This window comes from Limulus polyphemus, unplaced genomic scaffold, assembly GCF_000517525.1.
Source record: "Limulus polyphemus unplaced genomic scaffold, Limulus_polyphemus-2.1.2 Scaffold563, whole genome shotgun sequence".
Classification (NCBI taxonomy): Eukaryota; Metazoa; Arthropoda; class Merostomata; order Xiphosura; family Limulidae; genus Limulus; species Limulus polyphemus.
The window spans coordinates 99,307-106,850 of NW_013666173.1; positions in this window are offsets into that span (position 1 = coordinate 99,307).

The window sequence follows — 7,544 nt, forward strand, 5'->3', positions numbered from 1 at the left end:
CGACAACAAATAAGAATAAATATATAGATTAATTACTATATAAAGTTTAACAATTTAAAGGTAAAGAACAAAACAACAACAGCATCTTCATTATTGTAGATAATATTAGAAACACGCATCTGAAACAACCATGTCAATAACAAGCCATAAATAAACACAAAAACGATAGACAAATAAAACTGTGACTCCAATAAGAACATGAGAACGGATAAGTATACATCAATAAGAGTATCTGCAGAAGTATGAGCCACCAACTATCAAATTGAATAGCTATTCGCAATCTTCATATGCCAAATATAATTAAAGCCGATGATATGGAAAGCAGATTGAAATGTGTACCTGGAAACGAGTGGTTTTGAACAATTTACACGACAATAGTTAGGGGTATTCAAGTGAATAAAGGAAATACTATGCCTGTTTTAAGCTTAACTAATGGCATTAACATTAAATAGCGATTTCAGCAAAATACAGAGTATAAGTTATTGACTGTGCAATGATAATAAAACCACGCTTGGGGATAGTGTAGACAAGAGGTTCTATGTTAAATGGATAACGAAAATTATGTGTAGATTGGTGTTGTTCAATTGCTAGGATGTAAAGGGCTCCATCAAGTCATATCAAGTCATATCATGTCATATCAAGTCATATCATGTCATATCAACATGCAGCGTGAAATTCAAATCCCTAGCATGAGCATATTTATTCACAAACAATAGAGTGAATTCACGGATAGCTCAACAGCGCTAAATTGGAATTCTTGTCAAGAGGTTGGAGGAGCATGGCATTTGTTTTATTAGAATGTACTCAGAAGCTGAACCATATGGATATTTGGTGTAGGATTCGAACAGCAACACCCTGTTTCTTGGGACTGATAATTAGTGGAGGATAGGTAGGTGGTTTGGTAAAATGGGCATGACATGTATAGGTGTTGAGAACAATAGAAGTATGCATTGTTTTTATAAAGAGGCTTACATAAGGCTCATAATACGTGTAGCTTTTGCCCCATCAAACTATCCATGCTTTAGTAATCTGGTTTTTAAACATAGGTATTGCGATCTCGAGCCACCACTTTGAGAAACATGACTAAGTCAGTGAATTTTGTTTCCATATTGTGGTGAAGGACAAATGACGCTTCTTCCATTTCACATCCGGGTAGAAAAGTTAGGATTAAGTCTGAAAAATCTGTTGTCAGCTCTTCATGTTCTGAAAGATTGTTACATGACTAGTGAGTTTGCAGGGATTAGAAAGTAAAAGCGAGCTGTCTGAATTCAAAATCAATAAGACTTTGCTATGTAAGAAGAAAGATAAATGATTTTTTTCTAGCACAGTTGTTTGACGCCAAAACAGTTTTTGAATATTTTAATGCTCTCACGTACCAGCTTTTATGCCAAAGATAAGCTAAAAATAAGAACCTTTCGCTCACAAAATACGTTCTAAAATAACGCATCAAATGCATCGACGACAAGATACTGATCTAATACAAAACAGTGGAGGAAGACTCTGCCTTCTCTCCTAAGTGCAATGTACACAAATGGCAACACCTTAAGGTCATCTTCTTTAGGCAGTCATTATCCATATACTGTGGCACACGCAAGTGTTCACGTTCAGGTCTTGTCTGCAAAGAGTCTTGTATTTGCACAGCCAGAAATAATTTTTAAAATCCTCACAGTCAAACACAGTAAACTCAGGTTAAGGATGACAAGTATGAACAAGCAAATGCTGATATTGATGTTAAAATGTAGTGATAAATTACATGTAGGTGTTTCAGAATTGCTATATTACAATATTATGCTGATGGTCTATAAACTGAGGTGCAAATTTTGTTTTTGAACATTTATATGAAAAAGAAATATTTGAAGTGTATATATCAAAGCCTGTGAAGAAACACGAAACCTTTAGTTTTGCTTTCCAAAAACTTCTTATAAATTGATCATTGTAAACATTAAGTCTTTCAATCTATCATATTCTGCAAGGGGAGATATTATGTAAGGAATTGATGGGTCATTTGTCAAACTTAAATATATTTGCCTAACACAACGCTTTTCTCACTATACCCCCTTGTTAAAAATGATTTTTATAGAAAAGTTTAGTCGATTAGAAATGGATAGTAAATGGATCACCATATGTTACTGCTATGAAAAGGAGCTTATATTAGTTTATTTTCCATCAGTTTAGAAATATACATTTCTTCTTTAAGCATCTTTTCGAACATTTTTGCACTTGAACAAACTTGGCATGTATAGTTTGCAGAAAACTAGCTTTGAAATGTGGTGGTCTTATTTTTGAGCTATTCCCACATAGCCAATGGTCACTTGATCCTTTGTATTTCTAATATTTCGCATGTAAGGAAGCATTGAAGAATTCCTTAAACGTTTGATAATGTTTTCCATAATGTGGTGACTTTATTTTTGTGTTTCTAGAAAGTTACATGTCATTCTATCATTGGTGCATCTTATTGACACAGAGGACTTATATAACACTAAAAAACTGGGGTTTCAATGCCCGTGGTGGAAATAGCACAGATAGCCCACTGTGTAGCTTTTTGTTTAACGACAAACAAACAACCTATCTTTTATATTTCTAAATATTAACGTGGATAGTGGCGATGGAGAATTCCTCAGACTTGTGATAATGTTTTCGCTAGTATCCTCGGTGCTGTAGATGTTTAGGAATAGCTTAAAACTCTGTCTACTATATTTTTACTAAGGAAATGGCCAAGTGATTTGGGTAATAAATCCACTCTATAATAACTGACCCAACGTTCTAGCAATACAATTGTTGATTCTGTCATTCTTCTTCAGCATTTGGCGTATAAACATATAGTTGAACAATTCGAGAGAAGATTGGTCATTTATTGACTTGAGATCCTCTATGTATTATGATATCGAATAAATACACCGCCGAACATCTAGTTAGAGTAGGCACTATTTTTACAAGCAGGAAATCAATATACCTAAGAATACCACATGTGTAGGTTTTAAGTGATCTTAAGATACTCTTCTTTTATATGATAACCCCAAATCGTTTTTGTAGAGAGAGGATGAAAACATTTCATAACTCTCCCATCTTTATTTACAAACTACAAAAAAGTAACTATGGGCACTCAGTCTCATAAATCTCACATCTAAAACTTCTTTTCATTATATGCAAAAAAAGAAAACAAAGTTGCTCCCTATGAAACATAAAAGAGGAAAATAAAATAAAACAGTTTACTGCAAACTGACAATGGAGATGATAATTAAAATTTACCTTTTAAAGATGGTATTGTTACTCTATGATAGTCACATTCCTGTATGGACAACAAAACGAAACGTAATATGCTTAGGCATAAAATAATATATTCTTCATCCTTCATCAGTTGTGGAGGATAAATTCCATTTTGAAAAGTTCATAAGAGCAATGACTATCGAACTACGTATTTTATATTGCATTATGCTATAAATACAGACTTGTAGCTATGAAATATTATCCATTTGTTTTTGTTTTTTTTGGAGTAGGTTTTAATATCTCGAAAAACATATTATTCCTACATAAGCGTGAAAATAGGCTTGTGAGAGGTAGTAGGGAAATTGCAACATCTCTTTATAAAGGTCTAGTTTTCAAGCATTTTACATTTTCGCTTTTTACTTCTATCATACGCTTATGCCAAATTTCTTGCTTCGCGCGAACACCAAAGAAGGTCTGACAACTATTTATTACCTCTCGATACTGTTGCTGCAAAATATAAGTAAATGCAGCTACTCTAGAGCCCGCGTTATTTAGGTAATAACAATAACTTAGTCCTACTTACAAAAAAAAGACCAAAATTAAGCATTTTCTTTGTTCAGAATATTATCCTATGCTATATTCAGCAACATTACAAGGAGATTGTATAAAGCGAGAGTTTCATTTATAAGAATAAACGTGCTGTGACTTTAACCCCAAACCCTTCAAGACTTAGCATCGATTAATGTTTTCATTATTCACTATCGCAATATTATTGTTTTTGTTGGGTTACGTATCGTAAGATTTTTTGTCAAATAATACAAGGTTTGTTTGTGTGTGTTTGTTTGAAGATAAGTACAGAGCTACAGAATGGGCTATCTGTGCTCTTCCCACCACGGGTATCGAAACCTGGTTTCTAGCGTTGTAAGTCCGCAAACATACCGCTGTGCCACTGGGGGATAACGCAAGGTAAACTGTCTTATACTATTTAATAATAATATATTTTTCAATATAACAATTAATAATGATCTTGTTTTGGCGTTTACCAGTCACATACTTCCTTAGCTCTTCTTTTAAGAACACTTAAGATATTAGAAATCTTAACCATCAAATACTCTTTGAAGTATGCACAAATTTGTAACAGACAACCGTACTTTCAATAAACGTACACTGTAGTGCTATTAAATAATCATATGTCTGTTACAGAAGCATTGTCAATTAAATAAAAGATCTAAACGAGAGAGCATAAAGAGACGTAGAATAGGGGAGTAATTTTATTATTTTTAAATCGGGCTCATAACAAAACTAAAAATACATATAGGTAAAGAACAAACGCATTTTAGTTAAATGTAATGCTCGTTTAGGAAGTAAGTACTCGTTTGCAGAGTTATATTTTACTTTAGAATTGATAATAAAGGATGGATTTAGATATTAAGGCGGTAATAAAACAAAATGATCGGGCAACAGTTTTCTGTGTTCTAAATTTGGAATGATGTTTGAAAACGTTTCATAAAATTCTTGAGAAAGGCAAACTTAGTTAGGTCACTAATTTGGTTTTTTTTGTTTGTTTGTTTGTTTTCTGTACTTTGTAAGCTAAAAACATAACACAGCTAGTAGATGGCGTAGTATCCAAGTTACTAAGAATCAGAACGAATTAAATGCGTCCGACAAAATGTTACAAATTTAGTAATCCTGCTTATTTAAATCTATTGGCACGATTACCTTTCGTGAAATGTATTCTTTTGTAGTCACGATCGCAGAATGCTTGATCTTTATTTTGAAATCTGTTCGAATCCCCGTCCCACCAAACATGCTCGCCCTTTCAGCCGTGGTGGCGTTATAATGTGACGGTCAATCCTACTATTCGTTGGTAAAAGAGTAGCCCAAGAGTTGGCGGTGGGTAGTGATGACTAACAGCCTTCCCTCTAGTCTTACACTGCTAAATTAGGGACGTCTAGCGCAGATAGCCCTCGTGTAGCTTTGCGCGAAATTCAAAAACAAACAAACAAACAATTTTGAAATCTCATAAATGAATATTATCCTTAACTTTGAAAAGCAGTTTACCAGACGTTGTCGTAGTTTTGCGCAATGTTACAACTATGTGAAACATAAATACTACTAGATACTCATGAGCAAAATGTATAATGGCTATGTATGTTGTTTTCATAGAATAGATAAGCTCAGTTACTTAACAGTGAACCTAATCTACTTAATCTATAGTGAATAAATTTTCAGTCATTATATGTCATTCCTAAGTTTCTCGAAGTTAAAGTAGTTAAATACGAAGTAATATCCACCTTACATATAATATTAATTCCAGCTTAGTTTTAATTGAGAAAGAGAGTTAATCACTCCTAGTGGAACTAATGGAAACAACATAACTATTACAATTTTGCCGAACATTATTTCGTATTGAGTAACATTACATTATAACATAAGTAGACGAAATTTAGACTCAAATGTTTGGTTTGAAAGACTGTATTACAAATATAAGGAGATTTAGTTGGCATGCCCCTGCTTATTTATCTAAACCGTTAATCAATAGTTACACTTCGCCAAAACACCTTTACAGCTGAAGGAAAGAAAGGTAAACAAAGTATTTCCATACAATATAGACTTAACTTTGTTTACATTCACTTAGTGTTAATTCAAACACGACATCATAACGTGCTCATATGAAAGTATTAACGGACCAATGTTATATTATAACAGTTTAGAATAAAATAATACATCGTGTAAAGTAAAATCATATTTATATTAATTAACATGTTAATAAAAACATCTTCATCGTCTATTTTCCTATAAAACCAACAAGCAATATATTTTGAATGTGCTGACAGTATTAACGACTAATGTTATATATATATATTGAATATGCTGACAGTATTAACGGACCAATGTTATACATATATTGAATATGCTGACAGTATTAACGGACCAATGTTATATATATATATTGAATATGCTGACAGTATTAACGGACCAATGTTATATATATATATATTGAATATGCTGACAGTATTAACGGACCAATGTTATATATATATTTTTAAATATATGCTGATAGTATCAACGGACCAATGTATATATATATTTTGAATATGCTGACAGTATGAACGCCTAATGTTATATATATATATTTTGAATATGCTGACAGTATTAACTGACCAATGTTATATATATATTTTTAAATATATGCTGACAGTATCAACGGACCAATGTATATATATATATTTTGAATATGCTGACAGTATTAACTGACCAATGTTATATATATATTTTGAATATGCTGACAGTATCAACGGACCAATGTATATATATATATTTTGAATATGCTGACAGTATCAACGGACCAATGTATATATATATTTTGAATATGCTGACAGTATCAACGCCTAATGTTATATATATATATTTTGAATATGCTGACAGTATGAACGCCTAATGTTATATATATATTTTCAATATGCTGACAGTATGAACGCCTAATGTTATATATATATTTTCAATGTGCTGACAGAAGTTTATTTGTCTTTTATACCTCTATGAAAGCAGTAGATTGATCATGCTACAAAAACTTCACTTAAGGGCCAGTATCCCAAAATTTGGACATTTTATCTCACGTTGATGGTAATAGCCCCAATATGTATACAGCGGATATCATGAGGGTAGCTGACCGAAATTCGTACATTTGAGAGTGGGACCGAAATTGGTCCAACTAAATTCACATTTGCGGTCAGTAAATCTGACATACTATAAATAATCTAATTTTATTGTCAGTAATTCGTGCTGACTATAACTGAACTTACCTTGTGGACACTAGTTTCTCCATACTATAACTGAACTTACCTGTGGACACTAGTTTCTCCATACTATAACTGAACTTACCTTGTGGACAATAACTTCTTCATACTATATCTTAACTTACATTGTGAACGCTAATTTCTCCCAACTATAACTGAGTTTACTTTGTGGACACTAGTTTCTCCATACTATAACTGAACTCACCTTGTAGACAATAACTTCTTCATACTATATCTTAACTTACATTGTGAACGCTAATTTCTCCCAACTATAACAGAGTTTACTTTGTGGATACAAGTTTTTTCTTTGCTATAACTGAACTCACCTTGTAGACACTAACTTCTTCATACTATATCTAAACTTACATTGTGAACGCTAATTTCTCCCAACTATAACAGAGTTTACTTTGTGGATACAAGTTTTTTCTTTGCTATAACTGAACTCACCTTGTAGACACTAACTTATTCATACTATATCTAAACTTACATTGTGAACGCTAATTTCTTCCAACTATAACTGAGTTTACTTTGTGGATA